The following is a 24,143-nucleotide window of genomic DNA, read 5'->3' on the forward strand; positions in this document are numbered from 1 at the left end:
GATACCCAGGAAGACCCCACTTCTTACCCCGAGACATAAAAAAGCCAGGCTGGAGTTTGCCAAAACTTACTTGAGAAAGCCTAAAACTTTTTGGAAGAATGTTCTCTGGTCAGATGAGACAAAAGTAGAGCTTTTTGGGAAAAAGCATCAACATAGAGTGTACAGGAAAAAAAAAGAGGCATTCAAATAAAAGAACACGGTCCCTACAGTCAAACATGGCGGAGGTTCCCTGATGTTTTGGGGTTGCTTTGCTGCCTCTGGCACTGGACTGCTTGACCGTGTGCATGGCATTATGAAGTCTGAAGACTACCAACAAATTTTGCAGCATAATGTAGGGCCCAGTGTGAGAAAGCTAGGTCTCCCTCAGAGGTCATGGGTCTTCCAGCAGGACAATGACCCAAAACACACTTCCAAAAGCACTATAAAATGGTTTGAGAGAAAGCACTGGAGACTTCTAAGGTGGCCAGCAATGAGTCCAGACCTGAATCCCATAGAACACCTGTGGAGAGATCTCAAAATGGCAGTTTGGAGAAGGCACCCTTCAAATATCAGGGCCCTGGAGCAGTTTGCCAAAGAAGAATGGTCTACAATTCCAGCCGAGCATTGTAAGAAAATAATTTTTGGTTACCGGAAGCGGTTGTTCGCAGTTATTTTGGCTAAAGGTTGTGCAACCAAGTATTAGGCTGAGGGTGCCAATACTTTTGTCAGGTCCATTTTTGGAGTTTTGTGTGAAATGATCAATGATTTGATTTTTGCTTCATTCTCTTTTGTGTTTTTTCCTTGCAAGCAAATTAAATGAAGATAATAATACCAAAGAATTTGTGATTGCAATCATTTTCAGGAAGAAACTGAGTAATATCTGACAGAATTGCAGGGGTGCCAATACTTTTGGCCACCACTGTATGTACAATATTTACAGGCAGATATAATGGGTAAGGCCCGACAGGTTATCATCTCCCTGGCAACATCGTCAGCCCTGGTTCCCTCTTTAGGTGAAGTATCTCTGTGACTCTAATCTGTAGCGCAAGAGAATCTTCTTCAATATCAACAGTGTTTCTGGATCCTATACAGTACAGACCTAAAGTTTCGACACACCTTCTCATTTAAAGATTTTTCTGTATTTTCATAACTTTGAAAATTGTACATTCACACTGAAGGCATCAAAACTATGAATTAACACATGTGGAATTATATACTTAACAAAAAAGTGTGAAACAACTGAAAATATGTCTTATATTCTAGGTTCTTCAAAGTAGCCACCTTTTGCTTTGATGACTGCTTTGCACACTCTTGGCATTCTCTTGATGAGCTTCAAGAGGTAGTCACCGGAAATGGTTTTCACTTCACAGGTGTGCCCTGTCCGGTTCAATAAGTGGGATTTCTTGCCTTATAAATGGGGTTGGGACCATCAGTTGTGTTGTGCAGAAGTCAGGTGGATACACAGCTGATAGTCGTACTGAATAGACTGCTAGAATTTGTATTATTGCAAGAAAAAGCAGCTAAGTAAAGAAAAAACGAGTGGCCATCATTACTTTAAGAAATGAAGGTCAGTCAGTCCGAAAAGTTGGGCAAACTTTGAAAGTGTTTCCAAGTGCAGTTGCAAAAACCATCAAGCGCTACAAAGAAACTGGCTCATATGAGGACAGCCCCAGGAAAGGAAGACGAAGAGTCACCTCTGCTTCTGAGGATAAGTTTATCCGAGTCACCAGCCTCAGAAATCGCAGGTTAACAGCAGCTCAGATTAGAGACCAGATCAATGCCACACAGAGTTCTAGCAGCAGACACATCTCTACAACAACTGTTAAGAGGAGACTTTGTGCAGCAGGCCTTCATGGTAAAATAGCTGCTAGGAAACCACTGGTAAGGACAGGCAACAAGCAGAAGAGACTTGTTTGGGCTAAAGAACACAAGGAATGGACATTAGACCAGTGGAAATCTGTGCTTTGGTCTGATGAGTCCAAATTTGAGATCTTTGGTTCCAACCACCGTGTCTTTGTGCGACGCAGAAAAGGTGAACGGATGGACTCTACATGCCTGGTTCCCACCGTGAAGCATGGAGGAGGAGGTGTGATGGTGTGGTGGTGCTTTGCGGGTGACACTGTTGGGGATTTATTCAAAATTGAAGGCATACTGAACCAGCATGGCTACCACAGCATTTTGCAGCGGCATGCTATTCCATCCGGTTTGCGTTTAGTTGGACCATCATTTATTTTTCAACAGGACAATGACCCCAAACACACCTCCAGGCTGTGTAAGGGCTATTTGACCAAGAAGGAAGAGTGATGGGGTGCTGCGCCAGATGACCTGGCCTCCACAGTCACCAGACCTGAACCCAATCGAGATGGTTTGGGGTGAGCTGGACCGCAGAGTGAAGGCAAAAGGGCCAACAAGTGCTAAGCATCTCTGGGAACTCTGTCAAGATTGTTGGAAGACCATTTCCGGTGACTACCTCTTGAAGCTCATCAAAAGAATGCCAAGAGTGTGCAAAGCAGTCATCAAAGCAAAAGGTGGCTACTTTGAAAAACCTAGAATATAAGACATATTTTCAGTTGTTTCACACTTTTTTGTTAAGTATATAATTCCACATGTGTTAATTCATAGTTTTGATGCCTTCAGTGTGAATGTACAATTTTCATAGTCATGAAAATGCAGAAAAATCTTTAAATGAGAAGGTGTGTCCAAACTTTTGGTCTGTACAGTATCTCCTCCATGTCTTAACCTGGAGTCCTATCTGTCTTCCTCTGCTACCTGCAGACTAGAAGTTCCCCGGGTCCTCAATACCTCCGTTGAGTTTCTCTGGCTGGCTAACAGGACTCTTGCGTAGGGAGATCTTCACACTGGTGATCCCACTGTCTGAGGGTACGGAGCTCCCATCTACCTTAGCAGCCACCATATACTCAGGCTGCCCGTATGGTTCACTGTCCTAACTCTACTGACTTGTTTTGGGGAACTCACCACAGGTTTCCTAGAGGGCCCACCCTCTGTGAGCTGTCATCACAACAATTAACCCCATCACTGTCTGCAATACTGCTGGCAGACCCAACCTGACATCTGCACCCGGGACAGTGGCATCTTGTGGCTGGTTACAAGTACTGCAGCCTACAAGGAATTATGTCAGGAAGAAGCTCTATAAACACTTGAGGCTTGATCATGGCACAAAGTTCCCCCTCTACTCTACTGACAGGACCACTGCAGCTAACCCCTTAGCTTGGCCTAACAACAGTTCAGAGAGGTATTACTCCGGGAACATTCTCCTTTAACTACATCAGTGCCGAAGGAAGGCTACGTCCTTCCCCACTATTACACACACACGGTCAATAGAATGCTCCGGGCATTGCCATCTGATCTCGGACCGATTTGGATGGATGTCTGAATGCGCCCTTAGACTGTGACCTTCCTTTATGCCCAGCACAAATATAAAAATTTGAAAAAATAAACATATTTGATATAGGTGAAACAACAATCAATCAAAGTATGAAATTGATTAATCCATATGGTAAAAGTCGTAAAGAGAAAAGTATTGAAATCCCTAAAAAATGTTACAACTTTTGAAATTAGATGATTAAAAAAAATAATAAATTGTGAGGTTGCGAGGGTGAGAATACACGGGTCCTTTAGGGGGTTAATCACTATCAGATATGATAACGCTTACATTAGATGACGTATAACTAGGAATATAAGAGATATAGGAACAGCAGAAGGAAAGTGAGACCCAGCACCATGGCAACCAGCACAGCAGTCCTGCGCACTGAGCCTCCTGGTCATGTGATCTGACTCCTCCCACATATGTGACTCTGTGACATTGATCACATGACAGTGACATCACCACAGGTCCTGTAAGCACAGAACAGCCATATATCCAGTGTGAGGCTCTACAGGTGGAGGAGGTATGTTGAGATTCATTTTGTGGAGCTCCACTATCAGTATTCGGTCAGTATTCGGTCAGTATTTTCTCTCAGGAGTTGGAGCCAAAACCAGGTGAGGATCAGAGAAAAGGTAGAATAGAAACAAGTCACCAATTCTGCATTTATCACCCACTCCTGAGAAAAAAAACTGACCAAATACTGATAGTGGGGCCGAGGCCTTACTGGGTACAGGCACTATTAACCCCTTCACGAGCGGCCTGCTTCTTATAGCTAAGCACTTTATTTTTTTGTTTGTTTTTTTATTATTGCATTCCAACAGCCACACCTTTCTTACTTTGTTTCGATGTTGCCGTGTGAGGGCTGATGTTATTCTTTTTTGAATGGCGCCATTTTTAAGTGCATATAACGCTTATTTTGAGGGGGAATTGGTAAAAACTAGCAATACTTACACTACCGTTCAAAAGTTTGGGGTCATTTAGAAATTTCATTATTTTTGAAAGAAAAGCACATTTTTTTTCAATGAAGCTAACATTAAATGAATCAGAAATACACTCTATACATTGTTAATGTGGTAAATGACTATTCTAGCAGCAAACGTCTTGTTTTTATTGCAATATCTACATAGGTATATAGAGGCACATTTCCAACAACCACCACTCCAGTGTTTTAATGGTACATTGTGTTTGCTAACTGTGTAAGAAGGCTAATGGATGTTTAGAAAATCCTAGAAAACCATTGCACAAGTATGTTAGCCCAGCTGAAAACGGTTTGGCTGATTTGAGAAGCTATAACATTGACCTTCCATTGAGCTAGTTGAGAATCTGGAGCATTACATTTGTTTGTTCTATGAAACTCTCAAAATGGCCAGAAAAAGAGAACTTTCATGTGAAACTCGACAGTCTATTCTTGTTCTTAGAAATGAAGGCTATTCCATGCGAGATATTGCCAAGAAACTGAAGATTTCCTACACCGGTGTGTATTACTCCCTTCAGAGGAGAGCACAAACAGGCTCTAACCAGAGTAGAAAGAGAAGTGGGAGGCCCCGCTGCACAACTGAGCAACAAGACAAGTACATTAGAGTCTCTAGTGTGAGAAATCGACGCCTCACAGCTCCTCAACTGGCAGCTTCATTAAATAGTACAGGCAAAACGAAAGTGTCAACGTCTACAGTGAAGAGGTGACTCCGGGATGCTGGCCTTCAGGGCAAAGTGGCAAAGAAAAAGCCATATCTGAGACTGGCTAATAAAAGGAAAAGATTAATATGGGCAAAAGAGCACAGACACTGGACAGAGGAAGATTGGAAAAAAGTTTTATGGACAGACAAATCAAAGTTTGAGGTGTTTGGATCACACAGAAGAACATTTGTGAGACGCAGAACAACTGAAAAAAATGCTGGAAGAGTGCATGATGCCATCTGTCAAGCATGGTGGAGGTAATGTGATGGTCTGGGGTTGCTTTGATGCTGGTAAAGTGGGATATTTGTACAAGGTAAATGGGATTTTGAATAAGGAAGGCTATCACTCCATTTTGCAACGCCATGCCATACCCTGTGAACAGCGCTTGATTGGAGCCAATTTCATCCTACAACAGGACAATGACCCAAAGCACACCTCCAAATTATGCATGAACTATTTAGGGAAGAAGCAGGCAGCTGGTATTCTATCTGTAATGGAGTGGCCAGCGCAGTCACCAGATCTTAACCCCATTGAGCTGTTGTGGGAGCAGCTTGACCGTATGGTCTGCAAAAAGTGCCCATCAAACAAACCAACTTGTGGGAGGGGCTTCAGGAAGCATGGGGTGAAATTTCTCAAGATTACCTCAGCAAATTAACAGCTAGAATGCCAAAGGTCTGCAATGCTGGAATTGCTGCAAAGGGAGCATTCTTTGATGAAAGCAAAGTTTGAAGGAGAAAATTATTCTTTCAAATAAAAATCAATATTTCTAACCTTCTCAATGTCTGGACTATATTTTCTATTCATTTTGCAACTCATTTGATAAATAAAAGTATGAGTTTTCATGGAAAACACAAAATTGTCTGCGTGACCCCAAACTTTTGAACGGTAGTGTATATATATATTTTTTTTTTTAAAATTGACTCCAATTGTGTCATAAAATATTTTTACTTTTATTTTAAAACTTTTCTAATTTTCCGTTATTTTGCTCTCATTTTCATTTTTTTCAATTTTGCAGGTTGTAACTAGAGTCATTCATTAGGATTTGCTAGACCCTGATCCAGCGGTCACACCAATAGTTCACTGCTGTAGGGCCACAGCCCTGCGAACCTTCTGCTACCTGCCGCATCCCTGGATCTTCTGATTAGTAGGCCAGACATAATGTCATCATTGTGAAGTGATGCACACATGACGTCGCACCGGGCCTATTAATCAGAAGAAGAGCTGTGATGCCCTCAGGAGGAGGTTTGCAGGGCTCTGGCCCCACAGAAACAGGTCATGGCTTTACAAGGGTCTCGCAGATTTTTTTGATCGTAGTTGTAATGATTGATAGATATATATAGTGGATACAAAAAGTCTACACACCCCTGTTAAAATGACAGTTTTTTGTCAAGTAAAAAAAAAATCCTACCAAGAAGAATCAGTCTTGAGAGGAGAAGTAGTGGGAGCAGGAGCTCTGTAGGAGCTCTGCTCAGGAGGAGCGGGCCTGAGTTGAGAGGCCCAGGAGGAAAGAGTGAAAGAGGATGGGAGCAGAGGAAGGCTCCAGGAGTGAAGGGATCCCAGGGGCATGGGAAGTGCGGATGCCACCTGTGCGCCTGAATCTACCAGGACGTGGAGGGATCAGGCCGCAGAGAGGACCGGCCCCTAAACTAGTGGAGAACTATCAGGCTCAGCTAGGAAACCGGAGGCTTCTGCACTTTTAGGGTGTAGTTGCTCACAGCCGCAGCTAAATTGCCGAAAACGTAGCCACACAGGATTTAGGGAACTGCAGGTTGCCCGCCAAGATCCGAGGTTACCGGCTTGGGACATTGGTTGCGAGGCGCAGTGCAGGAGGGTGAGAGCCAGCGCAGGAAGACTGTTAAGGGAGGGCAGCAATGACCCTTCACGGTTGACCAAGTGAGTTTCAAATTATTATGTTACAAGGTTGATTGCAATCAGGGAACCAGACGGAGACAGCGCTCTGTATGGGAGGATTCGGTGAATCTCTAATCCCGTTTATTTTAGTTAGCATTATATATTGTTTTGATTATATCAATAGCCAATCATCTACAGCCATACTACAGGCTTAAACCAATGTTAGTACAATTATTACGGAATATTATCATTAGTTCGGCACATGATGGAAAGTTACAAGGTTATACATCCCGGCTCAGACTAGTTAGATAACAGGAGCAGGGTATTTCATAGAATGTTCTTGAGAGAAAAGGTTCTTGTGAGAAAATTGCATGTGAAGCAGGAGAAAAGAATAAAAGAATGTATGCTATGCAAGGAGTAATAATAACATGATTTTAGAAGCAAGCAATCAAAAATGAAGTAACTATAAAAGTAACTATAGCATGAATATCGATATGTCCTTTACAAGACGACCGAGGAAGGCACACAGAAGGGAGTCCCGTTAAGTGCCCTTGAACTACCTGAGGGATTGCTGAACTCCTTCCTTGGTGAACACAGGATGACGTGGGAGGTCACATACCGGTACTGGTGACCTGGAGTCTAACAACTGTGAGTAAACCTTGAAGACTGCACCCTACTGTGTCCTAGCATTTTTATCAGTGCCATCCCCTGCACTACACTGCAAAACAACATCTACCTCATCTATAATCACCACAGCACCGCCCTAGAGCTTAGCTCTACCTGTGGAGAGCTGAACCAACTCTGCTGCATTACCAACAGCTCCAGAGAATCTGCACCGCAGCGGCGGCTCCATATAGCCGTATACCACAAGTGGCGTCACGAACATTAAACTATAAAAACTATATTCCCTTTTCTTTAAAACCCCTTTTATTGACCGCCCTGGGTCACGGACCAGGTCACTGCCACTGTGACATCCCCCAGCATCGACCGGCCCGGCTACCAAGTACCCCACGGCCCAGTAGCTCTTCATCTTTCATATTGTGGGGGCACCTCCTGTGTACAGCGCCATCTTCAGTTCACCCACAGATTGTCACTTGGATTAAGCAGGTCTGGGCTCTAGCTGAGTAATTTCAAAACTTTGCTCTTCTTCAGGTGAAGCCTTTCTTATGTTAATTTGGAGGTCGCTTAGTGTCATTGTCTGCTGGAAGGTAAAATTCCTCTTCATCTTCATGTTTTTAGTACAGAAGGTTTTGTTTCAAAACTTAATGATATTTGGAACTGTTCATAATTCTATCGACCATCACTAAAACCCCAGTTCCAGCTTCCAAAAAACAGCCATAAAGCATAATGCTGACACCACCATGCTTTACTGTGGGTATTGTGTTCCTTTATGATACACAGTGTTGGCTTTGCGCCAAACATTTCTTTTGGAATTATGGCCAAAAAGTTAAACCGGCAAGTAAGGAGACCAGAGACAAGCCCCTCCCCCAAATCAGACATCACTTTAGGGGGGCGGGGATGGTCCATGCTCGCTGCCTTTTTTCCTTACAATGCATACTGACAGTGCTCACTTTTGCAGGCTTGTCACTTCTCATTAGAGCCCGCGAGGGAGGGCACTGTCATTGTGCATTGAAAAGAATATCACAGTCAGAAGGGAGCTCATACTGAGCATACACCTGAATTAACAACTGACACATGCTCAGTAAGCCTGAAACAAACGTCACTGATGACGCTTCGTTTCAGGGTTGGGGACATGTCTCCAACACATCTGTTAAAATAAAGATAAAATGGACAACCCTTTAATTAATTGATGGTAGTCCAACCCCTTACTGATCCTAACAATAAGGCAGTTACAGCCCTGGTGTAGCGCTGCATCCCTCTTTACAATTTTTCGAGCTGCAGTTTCCTTCAGTAGTCTGTGCTGGGAGTTACCTTGATGGTGACACAGTTCTGAATCAGAGCCGTGACTCTCAGGGATTAGTGAAGGATCCAGAGGTCATATCACCACAGATATGTCCAATGATATACTATCACTTAACAACATAATACCCCTGTAAATGTCTCCCCTTATTATCTCCAGTAATTATATTATTATATAAAAATCTTTAGGATTTGACATCTGCTCATTTCTTCCGATTCAGGTCCCTACAATATCGCATCCTCTATGCTGATATCTTCTATATAAGAGAATTATCCTGATTCACCGGTTAAGGATGGATAGAATCAGAGACGGAAAGATGGCGGAGAGTATACTGAATATCACCCTAGAGATACTCTTCCAGATTACTGGAGAGGTGATGTGACGTCATCACAATCTCTGACATCATTCCTATCTATGGTAATAATAAATCTGTAGTGATATCTATTACTGCATCTCCCCATACACAGGATTACACAGAGGTGAAGAAGACTTCTAGTGAGAGTAAGCACTGTCAGGCCCCTGTGTCTGAAGGACGGGGAGGAACCCTGAGCCCAATCACGGGGCCTCCACCGCACCCCCGAAGACATGAGGACATCAATGACCAGAAGATCCTAGAACTGACCTACAAGATGATTGAGCTGCTGACTGGAGAGGTGACACTGCTGGGAATGCTGGGACATTATACAGTGACGCTATGAAGGGATCGTGGGATGACGGTATCATGGTATGTGTCAGATTCCTATAAGGTGTCAGGACGTCACCGTCTACTTCTCCATGGAGGAGTGGGAGTATCTAGAAGGACACAAGGATCGGTACAAGGATGTGATGATGGAGGAGCACCGGTCCCGTACATCACCAGGTAATAGACCCGACTAAATACACGGATCAGTTAAAGGGGTTGGTCGCTTTAGGATAATTTTAAAGCTACTGAAAAATTAAAAGAAAAAGGTCAGAAGGATATAAAATAAGTAAAATTAACCTTACTAAACCCTACACTCATTCCATGGTCCACTGAGACATTTGACTTTGGCCATCAAAACTGCAACAGGAGCAGTGATGTGTTTCTTGGTCACCACTGCGGCCAATCATGGTCACATGCTCTTCCATATTAATGACGGGTGCAGCATGTGATCAGAAGATATGACTGTCATAAGAAGGAGCGAAAACAGAGCAGAACTGCTGATAAAATTTCTAATTGGTACATTTGTAACATTCAAAACATTTCTTAACTAGTTCATGACTGGGCCACTTTCCCTCCCTCCTGACAAGGCACATTTTCAGGTTTCATCGTACATGCGATTTTAATGGCTCTAAAAAATGTTCTCGTTTGAATAAATTGAAGCTTAATTTTTATGTAATTTTTACATTTTTTTTTCTTTTTTTGCTGATATTGGGTGGGAAATGTTAAGAAACGAAGGAACAATGTGGCTATTTTCCACATTTTTTTACGGCAAGAAAGGACCACTACAAATATTTTAAATTGTTCTTTCAGTTTCAGTGGAATTTATATTTATATGTTAGGCATACTTTTTCCAGTGTGGGAGGTCCTGGAAACACCAATTCAGACCGGTGGTGCCTTTTTATTTTTTTATTAATGCTTTTTTTATATTTTATTTCTGCTTTTTTATTTATTTACCTTTTCATTTATTTTACACAATGTGCCCCACCGAAGGTTTTAAAAGTCCTCTGGGGGAGGAGGGGCATTTTAATACATTCTTTTTATTGCTGATTTCCCCTGTAACTGGGGCTGGTATATTAGACCCAGTTACAGGGTAATTTCAGCCTCCTACATAGGAGAGCTGAAGCGGTCTCCAAGGACCCGGCAGCTCTTGTTCTCTCCCTACACCCAATAATCACATGTTCAGTGGGTTTAGAGAAGGAAGTAAGTTCTGTATATACAAGCAATGGTTCAACACTGTATACAGAGATCGAGAAGGAAATAATGGTAACAAACCATGTTTATTCTTTCTCTGGGAAGTTCGGCTGTGCCTGACAGCCGGTTCCCCTCCCGCATAACTGAATGATCTTGTGTGAGCAGCCTACACTGCATTGATGTTCTAGAACATCAGTGCAGGGTAAAGTGTGGACTGCCTGGATGTATAAAATCTATGGGCAGTCTAAAAGTAGTTAAAGAGTTTCCCAAAGCGGTCAACCCATAAATTAATTATATCTAAAGAATGAAGTAATTTCCTTATGTGTTTCCTACAGTAAGAACCAGTAAGAGGACGACGCCAGAGAGACATCCCGGACCGCAGGACTGTTCAAATGATCATCAGGTAGGTGGAGAGAAGATTGTAGAAATCTGATGTGTAGAAGGCTGTACAGGTCTTGTGTTCTGCCAATCTCCATTATTTAATGATTTATACATGGCTGGCCACAGACATTACAGGTTGTCTGGATCTTCTCACAGTTTTCTGGCTATGGACTAGGTTGGGATAAGGAACCGACAGGTTGGATTTATACACGAGACCTGCAGCTATTTGCTGTAATGTTATTTTTGGTCGTCCTGCTAATTAGAGACATATTCCCAAATCAATATTATTTCCTGAATGGTGCATGACTTACTGATCATTGTCTGAATGCTGGGACCATCATAGATCTTTAGTTTGGGCTCTGTAAGCCTGAGCATGTGACTCAATGACCCCATCCTGAATGGAGTGGAGGTGCTCATGCTCAGCCTCCACTCCATTTGTAAGGTGCATAGGGCGGTAGTCATGGGCCAGGGGCTGTTGTTCTCCCACACTCTGGCACTCGACAAGTAAATAATGTCCCGTCTGTTTTGTGGTCTGTGTAAAGTGGATAACAATCACTTTTGATCCTGAGGACTCCACTTGCTCCACGATTCCGGATCGAGATGCAATCACACAGTCAAAACAGACTCTTTGTCCTTTTTAAACAGTTCAGCTTTACTTAACATCTGGTATTCAATCACAGTTACATCACAGTATGTTTCCACTCTGTCCATTTGTTCAGCCTGAGCTCTTCCTTTGTTTAATGGCACCTCTGGCCCTTGAGATCCCCTTTCCGGCTCCTCAGCTTCCATGCTTTCTGGCCCACTTCTCTGACATGGTTTCCCATCTGGCTTCACCTTCTGGAAGATGAATAAGGCACTCGCTTCCGTACCTAATTTGGGTTGTAGGCCCTAGATATCCTGGGAAGGACCGCCGAAATTAGTGGCGGCTGTCTGCATGCTGCTTCCAAAAGTTCTGTACTCTTCCGTGCTGATCAGCCCACTGGCCTAATCTGCCTTTCATCTAATCTCTCACTCTGTCACTATCTTAACTCTGCATCTATCTCCAACCACCCTAACCAGGAAATAGTATACTTTCCCTTATATCTACTCCTACCCCTCCCAACTGGGTTGAGTTCTCTGAACACATTAACTACTTCTGTACTGAACCTATCTAACTTCCTGAACTACAGTGCCCCCCACTACACTTCCCATTCCTACCTATATTAACTATTTCTTAGTCTTATTCCTATGCTGTCTCTTTCTTAACACACATTAAAATATTATCAAAATACATACAGGTCATCCACATGTAAAATAGTCATAAAACTGTACACATTATGCTATTTACATTAAACCGTTCAGTATATCTACAATTCACAAAACACACTTGTTTTAGTAAGGAGGAGAGAAGAGCACGTTTGTCCCGGACATAATCTTACCCATTCATTGTCAATGGGAGTGCGGAGTACAGCGCTTGCCTATTTCTGCCATTTGCATAGACAATGAATGGAGTGGAGGCCAAGCATGCTCATGTCACGGGGCAATACAGCTGCAATCTCGGGGTTACAGAGCCCCAGTCTAGGGATCAGCTTGAGGGGTCAGCAGTAACGTCCCCATCGATCATAGTTAGGCCCCTTACTAAGAGATAGAGGATAACTGTTTTTTTGGGTGGAAAAACTCTTTAATAATCTTTTCTGCTCATTCCATGTGACGTGTTCAAGTATCTGTAATTTTCACTATATTTATTTCACAGCTTTTGGATCAGGATGAAGATCTGAACAGTAGTAATGATCTAACCATAATAAAAGAAGAGGAGATCGACATCTGGGGGGAGAAGAGGCAATATAAAGACGAGACTCCTACAGATAACGGCTCAGGTGAGCAGTAAATGCAGATTACAGTCACATATTCGACTTCACCACTGGAAGCAACAATTTTATGGTCAATTTGTTATAAGTGGATTTGTCACCAAATTCCACAACATAAACAGCAACATTATTAAATAGATCTTTTAGACCTGAAGAGGCTGGTGTAGTGATTTTTAAAACCAATATTAGAATGATTTTGACCTCCGGTTGGACTCATAATATGCTCATTTGAAATCTATTCTGACTTGAATTATCAAAGTAAGTACAACAGCCTCATCGGGTTGAAGAGATTTATTAAGAATGTATTGTGAAATCTCGTAACAAATCTGCTTTATAGGGAAGTAATCTTAGCTATTTGGTGAAAAGTCATATATAACACATCTCATAAAGGAGTGCAAAACACAATAGATCAGTATAACAATAGAGAACAAATGGAAGTCAGCTCACCCTCCACGAATTTCAGCGTGTCGGAGCCAGGAACAACGTGTGGTCACACGTGGAATCAATGCAAAAAAGAAGTGAAAAATTCTAGCTGCTATGTGAATTTCCATGTACCTTGTGACCTCATCAGATTTTAAAATGATGTAATAAAAACCTGGAATTTTTTAATATAACTTTTTGGAGCTGGAATAACTCAAATATATTACTAGTCATTCATTAAGTACATAGCAGTCACGGCTGGGGTTTGGCCGTCTGTTAGCGGAAGTGTTATGATGCGCTGCGCTAGTGAGGGTAGATGTCTCTGCCAATACCCAGCAACGCGCATGCGCGGTAGTACAGAGGGCAGGAATACGCCGATAGCTACGATGATGCGTAGGCCTTACGGAGACAGATGTCCCTGCTGATGCTCAACAAGGCGTATGCACAGCAATCATGCAAAATCAGAAATAGAAGCGCCCAAGCACGTAATCCTGATCTATAATGAGATATACATGAAACGAGTCATAGTAAGATGGCGCAGCGTACTACTACCTATGTGCAGTTCTAACCTATGAACAATGCGCACGTGCGGCACGCATAGATAATCATGAACAGACGCGTATAAACGCATTCTGCTAATCTATGATAAAATAGCAAAACAATGGGTCATACAACAATGGTGCAATGTGCTACAACATATGTTACAGAATATAATATATACCCTGAAATAATAACCGGGCATAAAGATCTTAAGGCACAGAATTCTGCAATTATAAGCAGATATCCACCTGAATCACTCCTAAGCATAATGAATTTGACTAACCTTGGTATATCAAAATGCATCTGTATGTGCTAGTACAGACAGTGCTGATAGGACATGTCACTTGTCAAAAGATGCAGAGCAGATAGTTACTCTATCAGAACCATCTGTATGTAAAGTGCATGTGATAAGATGACTTACTTTCTACTCCCACCATTAAAAATAAACCACGGATTACAGACCTTGCATAGAGTTGCAGTTGAACAAAGAGATGTACGTGTAGGTTGACATACGTGATCTCAAGATATACATGGAATATCTGTATATGTAGATTTAAGTGTCCTAATCCCTGCATACCCATATTTATTGTAACATCCCTGGCGGTGTGCTGGCATGGCTTACCATCTCCCACCATGCAAGACCGCCAACTTACCTATCAGTCCTGGCTGCACACTTTGCTCCATTACTTGCTGTGTGCATGTCTCTTGTCTGATTGCTTAGGGCGGCGGCGCTGTTACTTCCTGATTCTTAAAGTTACAGTGTGCGCAGTCCTAATGCGTCCCCAGCCTATTGCTGTGAGTCACTGGATACTTAAACCCTCTCCACCCAGTAGGAGGTGCCTGAGCAACGCTTTCTTTCAGTGTGCTCTGTGCAACTGAGTTGCCAGGTCCTGTCCTGTATCTTGTCTGTTTCCGCCACCCCGGGGGGCTGAGTACCCAGGCCCGTTACCGGTATCTGTGACTTCTAGTCTGTTTCCGCCACCCTGGGGGCTGAGTACCCAGGCCCGTTACCTGTATCTCGTTCCAGTGTCAGTTCCTGTCTGAACTGTTTCCTAGTCCGTTACCTGTTTGTCTCTATGTCCGATCCTTTCTTTTTCCTGCAGTGTCTGAACCTGCACCTAACTCCAACTCATTGTCTCTGTACTTCTGTTTGTGAGTTTTGTGTCCACTCGCTACTTCATTGCAAGTACCTTGTGTGTATCTGGTTCTGCTTGTCCCATTTCCCTGCCTCCGTATCTACCTCCTGTGTTCTAGCTATCTTCCTGTGTTTCCCAGTTTGTTCCATGTGAACAGAGCCCTGTCCTGTCTGCCTGCACCTGCAGTTCCGCTCTGCTCTGCTCCGCTTGTCCTCCGTGCCTGCGGTTCCACTCTGCTTTGCTCCGCTTGTCCTCCGCGCCTGCGGCTCTGCTCCGCTTGTCCTCCGCGCCTGTGGTTCCTCTTTGCTCTGCTTGTCCTCCGCGCCTGCGGTTCCGCTCTGCTCTGCTCGTTCTCCACGCCTGTGGTTCCGCTCTGCTCTGCTCCGCTTGTCCTCCGCACCTGCGGTTCTGCTCCGCTTGTCCTCCGCGCCTGCGGTTCCACTCTGCTCTGCTCCGCTTGTCCTCCGCGCCTGCGGTTCCGCTCTGCTCTGCTCCTCTTGTCCTCCGTGCCTGCGGATCCGGTCTGCTCTGCTCCGCTTGTCCTCCGCACCTGCGGTTCCGCTCTGCTCTGCTCGCTTGTCCTCCGCGCCTGTGGTTCCGCTCTGCTCTACACCGCTTGTCCTCCGCGCCTGCGGTTCCGCTCTGCTCTGCTTCACTTGTTCTCCGCACCTGCGGTTCCGCTCTGCTCTACTCCGCTTGTTCTCCGTGCCTGGGGCTCTGCTCCGCTTGTCCTCCGCGCCTGCTTTTCCGCTCTGCTCTGCTCCGCTTGTCCTCCGCGCCTGCGGTTCCGCTCTGCTCTGCTTCGTTTGCTCTCCGCGCCTGCGGTTCCGCTCTGCTCCGCTTGTCTTCCGTGCCTGCGGTTCTGCTCTGCTTGTCCTCTGCGCCTGCGGTTCTGCTCTGCTCAGCTTGTCCTCTGTGCCTGGGTTCTGCTCTGCCCTCCTCCGCTTGTCCTCCTCGCCTTTGGTTCTGCTCTGCTTGTCCTCCGCGCCTGCGGTTCTGCTCTGCTCTGCTTGTTCTCTGCGCCTGCGGTTCTGCTCTGCTTGTCCACCGCACCTGCGGCTCTGTTCCTGTATCCCAGTCTGTACTGGTCCCTATCCAGCCTGCTTTCCTACCTGCCAGTATCGGCCTATCTGCATATCTGCCGTGCCTGCCAGTACCCGCCTGTCTGCATACCTGCCATGCCTGCCAGTACCCGCCTGTCTGCATACCTGCCGTGCCTGCCAGTACACACCTGTCTGCATACCAGCCGTGCCTGCCAGTACCCACCTCTCTGCATACCAGCCGCGCCTGCCAGTACCCACGTGTCTGCATACCAGCCGTGCCTGCCAGTACCCACCTGTCTGCATACCAGACTAACCTGCCCGTTCCTGCATTCTCCGGTGTGGGTCAACAGCTGTGACTGGGATCTGACCTGGAGTAGCACCTGGGCCACCTCCCAGGTCCCTCCTCAGACCACGGAGTCGATTAAGCTGCCTTGTGTTCGTGGTCGGATCTGGCGAGGCCCCTAGTCACGCCCCTCCAGGCACTCTTCGATTCGTGGCCCAGTCAGTCCGGGCATGAGCGTAACATTTATATTGTTCCAATAGCGTGTCTAGCGCCGATATTATAACCACGCCATGGAACAAACCATATCATACTTAATAGTCGTAGACAGCATCAGACTACCCAAAAAACTAAGTCGTAAAATACCATTTTATGGGGCCAGGATTAGTGGATCCCCATTATACCAATTGATCATCTGACATGTCCAAGGGAGTGAGTCAGAAAAACCTATCCAGGTTCAAAATAGGAAATGGTAGGGAATTACCTATAGGAGCCAATAGGAAAAAGGAAGGATGTAAAACGGGAAAGGAGGGTCGCACAGAAGGCCCAAAAATAAACCATTATGTAGGAACAGCCATTCTTTATTATTACAGTATATGGATTTTATATTCTAGAAAGTCAAAAAGGAAGCGATAAAATCAAAGAAATGTCAAAATTAAATGAGTACAAAATGGCCCTCCTTCCCTTTCGAGCTTTGCCTCGTGCCCATATAGTAGTTTTCCACAACTTATGGGGGATCGGTGTACTGAGGAGAAATTGCACAACAATTTGTATAGTCCATCTTCTCGTGTTACCTTTGTGAAAATGAAACTTTTAGTGCTAAAGCAATATTTTTGTGGGAAAAATAATTTTTTTCATTTTCAACGTTATAAAATTCTGTGACGTATCTTTGGGTTCAAGGTGTTCACCACACATCTAGATAAATAACTTAATGGGTCTAGCTTTCAAAATGGGGTCACTTTTGGGGGTTTCTACTGTTTAGGCTCGTCAGGGGCTCTACAATCGTGTCGTGGCGTATGCTATCTATGCCGATAATTCTGCACTCCAAAAGTCAAATGGTGCTCCATCCTTCTGAGCCCTGCCATGCACCCAAACAGTAGTTTTCCCCCACATATGGGGTATCAGTGTACTCTGGAAAAATTGCACAATGAATTGTATGGTCCATTTTTCCTGTTACCCTTGTGAAAATGAAAAATTTGGGGCTTAGGGATAAAAAATTTGTGGGAAATATGAAAATGTTAATTTTTTCCTTCCACGTTGCTTTAATTCCTGTGAAGCACCTAAAGGTTTAATTAACTTCTTCAATGTGGTTTTCAGTAGTTTTTAAAATGGTGACACTTTTGGGTGTTTTCTGTCACACAGGCCTCTCAAAGGCTTTTTGCTTGGTTTTGCAAAGTTTGTTGGTAAATTGAAAAATTACTGATAAACTTTTAACCCTTCTAACTTCCTAACGAAAATATTATGTTTCAAAAATGATGCTGGTGTGAAGTAGACATGTGGTAAATGTTATTTATTATCTATTTTGTGTGGTATAACTATATGGTTCAAGGGCCTAAAAATTCAAAGCATTATAATTGCGAAAGTTTCAATATTTTCATAAATAAACACAATCTCATATCGACCAATAGTTACCACTATCATGAAGTACAGCATGTCACGAAAAAAAATTCTTAGAATCACTAGGATATGTTGAAGCGTTCCAGAGTTGTTACTATATAAAGTGACACTGGTCAGAATTATAAAATTTGGCCTAGTCAGGAAGGTGAAAACAGGATTGGGGTGAAGGAGTTAAAGTTCTATTATTATTAATAAATAATCAAATATGGTTCAATTTTTGGCAGATGACTGTAAAAGGAACTCAGAGGGACATCTGACGTTAGATTTTAAGGCAGAAAACCCTGATATCTCACAAGCTACACATGAAGTACGTGCCATTTTGCCAGATATTCCCTCGTCTTCTGATTCATCACAGATTAAAAAGAAAAGAAAAATTCACAGAATCGGTATGAAATATCCAGCAGCTCGCAAAGGAGATAAACCATATTCATGTTCAGACTGTGAAAAATGTTTTAACAAGAAATCATCTCTTGTTATACATCAGAGAACACACACAGGGGAGAAGCCATTTTCATGTTCAGAATGCGGAAAAAGTTTTATCAAGAAATCTATTCTTGTTATACATCAGAGAATTCACACAGGGGAGAAGCCGTATTCATGTTCAGAATGTGGGAAATATTTCAGTCAGAGATCACATCTTGTTGGTCATCAGAAAATTCACACAGGGGACAGGCCTTATTGTTGCTTGGAGTGTGGGAAGTGTTTTATAACTCAATCATATCTTCTTAGACATCAGAGAAGTCACACAGGGGAGAAGCCATATCCATGTTCAGAATGTGGGAAATGTTTTACATTTAAATCAGATCTTGGTAGACATCAGAAAAGTCACACAGGTGAGAAGCACTATCCATGCTTAGAGTGTGGAAAAGGGTTTACAAATAAATCATGTTATGTGGTAAATGTGAAAAATCACACGCAGGAGAAAAAAATTTCATGTTCAGAATGTGGGAAAAATTTTACCCAGAAATCACATCTTCATAGATACCAGAAAAGTCACACGGGAGAGAAATCATTTTCGTGTTGATAAAGTGTGAAAGATTTCAACCAGAAATCAGATCTTGTTAATAATCAGAGAATCAATACAGAGGAGAAGCCATATTTGTGTTATCAATGTGGGAAATGTTTTATCTGCCAATCATATCTTCTTGAACATCAAATAATTGTATGTAATGTATGAAACGTTTGCAATTACCAATAAACATCTTTTAAATTAATACAATCCAGATAATATCCTGTTATAAAGTGATAACACTTTGTGTAATTTTCTAGTGCATTTTCTGGTTTTGAAAATTATCTTTTCATAAGGAATAATCCGTATAATAATCCCTTCATTAGTTATGGTGTAACAAAGTATCTGAAGTAACATACCAAATTTTGCGGACTATAAGACACATCCCAAATTTTAGGGAGAAAAATAGGAAAAAATATTTTTGAAATAAAATAGTGGTGTGTCTTTTAGTCCCATTTTACGGTAGCTTACTGAGGGGTTGGCGGCAGTGGAGCAGGGTCACAGGTGGCAGGGTCGCTGCTTCAGGAGGCCGGCGTCAGGAGTGGGGCGATGCTTTGAGCCCCGGGCTGGGAGGAGGAGGTGTCCCGGCACTGAACTGTTTCCTAGTCTGTTACCTGTTTGTCTCTATGTCCGATATTTCCCTTTTCCTCCTGTGTTGAACCAGTACCTAACTCCAACTCGTCTCTGTACTTCTGTTTGTGAGTTTTGTGTCCACTCGCTACTTCATTGCAAGGACCTTGTGTGTATCTGGTTCTGCTTGTCCCGTTTCCCTGCCTCCGTATCTACCTCCTGTGTTCTAGCTATCTTCCTGTGTTTCCTAGTCTGTTCCATGTGAAGAGAGTCCTGTCCTGTCTGCCTGCACCTTCGGTTCTGCTCTGCTCCGCTTGTCCTCCGCACCTGCGGTTCTGCTCTGCTCCGCTTGTCCTCCACGCCTGCGGTTCCGGTCTGCTCTGCTCAGCTTGTCCTCCGCACCTGCGGTTCCGCTCTGCTCCGCTTGTCCTCCGCGCCTGCGGTTCCGCTCTGCTCCGCTTGTCCTCCGCACCTGCGGTTCTGCTCTGCTGTGCTCCGCTTGTCCTCCGCGTCTGCGGTTCTGCTTTGCTTGTCCTCCGCGCCTACGGTCCTGCTCTGCTTGTCCACCGCACCTGCTGCTCTGTTCCTGTATCCCAGTCTGTACTGGTCCATATCCAGCCTGTTTTCCTACCTGCCAATATCGGCCTGTCAGTATACCAGCCGTGCCTGCCAGTATCGGCCTGTCAGTATACCAGCCGTGCCTGCCAGTACCCGCCTGTCTGCATACCTGCCGTGTCTGCTAGTACCCACCTGCCTGCATACCAGCCGTGCCTGCCAGTACCCGCCTGTCTGCATACCAGCCAAACCTGCTGGTTCCTGCATTCCCCGGTGTGGATCAACAGCTGTGACCGGGGTCTGACCTGGAGTAGCACCTGGGTCACCTTCCACGACCCTCCTCGGACCACAGAGTCCATTAAGCATCCGTGTGTTCATGGTCGGATCTGGCGAGGCCCCTAGTCACGCCCCTCCAGGCACTCCTTGGTTCGTGGCCCAGTGGGACCACTAACCACGCTCACGCCAGTCAGTCTGGGCGTGAGCGTAACAGATACTTTGTGGCATTTGCGCAGTAATGGCTTTCTTCTGGCGACTCGGCCATGCAGCCCATTTTTCTTCAAGTGCCTCCTTATTGTGCATCTTGAAATAGCCACATCGCTAGTTTTCAGAGAGTCCTGAATTTCAGCTGATGTTATTTTGTGGGTTTTTCTTTGCATGCCGAACAATTTTCCTGGCAGTTGTGGCCGAAATTTTTTTGGCCTACCTGAACGTGGTTTGGTTTTTACAGAGCCCCTGATTTTCCATTTGTTAATCACAGTTTGAACGCTGCTGACTGGCATTATCAATTCCTTGGATATCTTTTTGTATCCCTTTCCTGTGTTATACAGTTCAACTACCTTTTCCCGTAGATCCGTTGACAATTCTTTGCTTTCCCGATGACTCACAATCCACAAATGTCAGTGGCTGGATGAAAGATGCAAGCGTCTGTCTGGATCCCAGATACTCACTCAGCCTTTATGCACACACACTGATTACAAGCAAACAGGTCACAGGTGAGGATGTTACCTTTAGTAGCCATTCAAACCCATTTGTGTCAAATTCTGTTCATGTTATCAGGCCAAAATCACCAGGGTATGTGAACTTTTGATCAGGGTTATTTGGATATTTTTGGTTGTCATTAAGATTTAAAAAGAGAAAACACAGTAGTTTGACAATAAATGGCTTCACCCAACCAATAACCATGAGTGGAGAAAAAGTTTTTTTGTTATCATTCATATTCTCTGAAACAAGGCCAAGAAAGGAAAAATTATTCAGGGGTATGTAAACTTTTGAGCACAACTGTATGTTTCTTCAGATACTTTGTTATACCATGTCTGATGAAGAGACATAAGTAGTCGCGAAAGCTTGCTTTGTAACATAATTTATTTAATTTTTGTTAGCCATTAAAAGGTATCATATCTGCAAGACTAGAATTTTATTTCTCTGACTGACAGCAATCAATCTTTTTTCAACTGGTTGTCTGTGCTTTTGAAATGTTTATTTTTTATGCCAAAATATACAATACTGGTTGCACCAAAATGCACAAATACAAAAAATGAGCTGCTTAGCACACTGACAGCAGCTATCTGGCCAGGGGCAGACATATCATTGGTGCAGCTGCATCGGGGCCCAGAGGTGGAGGGGAGCCCCCCAGCGACTATTACATCTGGTTGTTAATCCGAGGGACTCATTATACCAGGATGGGGGACATTATCCCAGGAAGGGGCCCAGTATGGAGGAGATTATTACTGGAGGCCTTCCATATTACGTATCATACTCTAGTTATGTCCATGGGGCATTCCCTTATTATGTGGCATCCTCTGTTATGTAGAGTGCTGTCCCATTATTACATAGTAGTATGTCTTGTTATATTTAGCACTGACCCTTACATAGCGTATTCTCGTTCTTGTTAATCACAACACCCTCTCCTTATTACTTAGAGTCCTGGGTTGTTAGATATAAAATGACTGCTGATGGGGCAGCATCTGACCAGAAGACCGGTCCATCAGCTGCCTCCATTAGAAAAGAAACTTTCCATTGCTCCATCAGCCATCATTTCTTTTTATTTCTAACAAGAGAAGACGGTTTGTAATAAAGAACAGAAAACTATAACTAACAATAATAACAAGAATCCGATATGTAAGGGACGCTGCTGTACATAACATGAGACGGCCACTATGTAATAGGTGATGGCAATATACACTGAACAAAAATATAAACTCAACACATTTGTTTGTGCTCCATTTTTAATGAGCTGAAGTCAAAGATCTAAGACCTTTTCATTGTACACAAAAGGCCCTTTCCTCTCAAATATCGTTCACAAATTTGTCAAAATCTGCGTTAGTGAGATCTTCTCCTTTACCAAAATAATCCATCAACCTGACAGGTGTGGCATATCAAGATGCTGATTAGACAGCATGATTATTGCACAGGTGGGACTTTGGCTGGCCACAATAAAAGCCCACTCTAAAATGTGCAGTTTTACAGTATTGGGGGAAGAAAACCAGTCAGTATCTGGTGTGACGACCATTTGCCTCACGCAGTGCCACACATCTCCTTCGCATCGATTTGGTTGTTAATTGTGGCCTGTGGAATGTTGCTCCACTTCGTGTCAATGGTTGTGTGAAGTTGTTGGATATTGGCAGGAATTTGAACACACTATAGTATACACCGATCCAGAGCATCCCAAATATGCTCAATGGGTGACATATCCGGTGATTTTGCTGGCAATGCAAGAACTGGGATGTTTTCAGCTTCCAGGAACCTTGCAACATAGGTCTGTGCATTATCATGCTACAACATGAGGTGATGGTCGTGGATGAATGGCACAACAATGGGCCTCAGGATCTCGTCACGGTATCTTTGTTCATTCAAAATGGCATCAATAAAATGCACCTGTGTTAGTTGTCCATAACATACGCCTGCCCATAGCATAACCCCACCGCCACCATGGGCCACTCCATTCAAACGATGACATCAGCAAACCGCTCACCCACACGACGCCATACACAAAGCCTTGCCATCTGCCCTGTACAGTGAAAACCGGGATTCATCTGTGAAGAGAACATTTTTCCAAAGTGCCAGACACCATTGAATGTGAATATTTGCCCACTCGGTTATGACGACGAACTGTAATCTGGGGGAGATGAGCTTCCCTGAGATGGTTTCTGACAGTTTGCACAGAAACTCTTTAGTTATGCAAACCGGTTGTTGCAGCAGCTGTCCGGGTGGCCATTCCTACAGTCAGCATGCCAATTGCACGCTCCCTCAAAACTTTCGACATCTGTGGCATTGTGCTGTGTGATAAAACTGCACATTTTGGAGGGGCCTTTTATTGTGGCCATGCAATAATCATGATTTCTAATTAGCTTCTGGATATGCCATACCTGTGAGGTGGATGGATTATCACGGCAAAGGAGAAGAGCTCACTAACACAGATTTTGGCAAATTTGCGAAAAGTATTTGAGAGAAAAAGGCCTTTTGTGTTCAGAGAAAAAGTCTTAGATCATGGAAAGTGGGACCAAAAACAAAAGTATTGCGTTTATATATTTGTTCAGTAAACATAATGAGAGGAGACTATTAAATAAATATATATATGTATAGCTTGGTTGCCATAAAAGGAGGGGGGCCCAAACATTTCTTGCACAGGGGCCCCAAGCTGTCAGTGTTTGCCCCTGTATCTGTCCCTCCCTGCCTAACAGCATTAGACTGTCACTTTCCTATCTCCCTTTATCTCTCTGCCAGACAGTATTAGACACTGACTCTCTTCTCTGTCCATTTCGTCTCTGTCTGACTAATAGTATCAAAAATGCACTCTCCTATATCTCTCACCACTAGAGATGAGCGTTGTTCTACTCGAACTGTTCGCCAATCTCAAATTCGAGCTGTTTTGGGCGGTGTTCGAGCCGGTCGGCGAACACGAACAATTTGAGAAAAATTCGGCTGTTCGAGGTTATGTTCGATAACTGTTCGTGCACCAAAATCATAACTGGATTTTTTCTCAGTAATGATGAAAATTAATGTTAATACGCAGTTTGAGTGTACAGCGGGGCGGGGGGAGGGGCAGGGGATGGATCTCTG

General features: G+C 43.8%; 1 pseudogene; it reads left to right on the top strand.

Moving 5' to 3' along the window:
• Positions 1-24,143, top strand: part of LOC141271570 (uncharacterized) — a 175,014-nt pseudogene that overhangs the window by 37,194 nt on the left and 113,677 nt on the right.

The sequence above is a fragment of the Phyllobates terribilis genome, unplaced genomic scaffold (genome assembly GCF_046119375.1).
Source record: "Phyllobates terribilis strain yellow unplaced genomic scaffold, ASM4611937v1 Scaffold_5__5_contigs__length_657084704, whole genome shotgun sequence".
Taxonomy (NCBI): domain Eukaryota; kingdom Metazoa; phylum Chordata; class Amphibia; order Anura; family Dendrobatidae; genus Phyllobates; species Phyllobates terribilis.